Genomic DNA, 900 nt, shown 5'->3' on the forward strand with positions numbered 1-900 from the left:
TCAGCAAGTGGGCTTCTTTAATGAAGAAAATATTGTCCCATTTTAAAAGTGTTAATGAGTTGTTGTGGCAGTAAAACACTTTACACTGTAATAGAGGACTGTAGCAGTCCCCCAACCAACCCCCCACCCCAACACACACACACACACACACACACACACACACACACACACACACACACACACACACACACACACACACACACATTTCATCTTGTTTAAATGTGTTGATTCTGTTCTCTTCCCTTTTCTATCTTGGTATCTGTAAGTTTTTCACCATTTATTTTCTTGCATTTTATGATGCTTGTCTATTATGTCACAGATAATGTAAAAATATGATACTGTGCCTTTTGTAAATTGCAGTTTTGTCATGGCAGTAATGAGCCTCCATGCAAACAGTCCCACTGAAAATAACAATAAAAAAAATATTGTAATATCGTTCATTAGTTCTTGTAGCAATGACGAGCCTCCATACTAACCATGATCCTAAAAAAACAATCATTTTAAAAGTTGCTGTGGCAGTAATGAGCCTCCACACTAACCTTCCCCCTAAAAATAAATGAATAAATAAATATTTAAAGTGTTCATTAATTGTTGTGGCAGTAATGAGCTCCCAAACAAACCCTCCCCCGAAAAAACTCTTAACTTTAAAAGTATTTATTAGTTGTTGTGGCAGTAATGAGCCTCCATACTAACCCTCCCCCTAAAAAAACTCCAATGTGCGCGTGCGCTGCTTGCATGTGGGTCACGCGAAGCCGCATTACACACTTCATCCTTCCACCAATGGGGAGATGAGAAAAACAACATCAGAAACTCAGAAACTGGCAGCAGGGGCGTGAACAACGCAACTTCTTCACTCCGCGGCGTCATTTAATGAACTTCCTGTCGTTGTTTCAACGCGGG

Source organism: Salarias fasciatus, assembly GCF_902148845.1.
Source record: "Salarias fasciatus chromosome 7 unlocalized genomic scaffold, fSalaFa1.1 super_scaffold_4, whole genome shotgun sequence".
In the NCBI taxonomy this organism is placed as follows: domain Eukaryota; kingdom Metazoa; phylum Chordata; class Actinopteri; order Blenniiformes; family Blenniidae; genus Salarias; species Salarias fasciatus.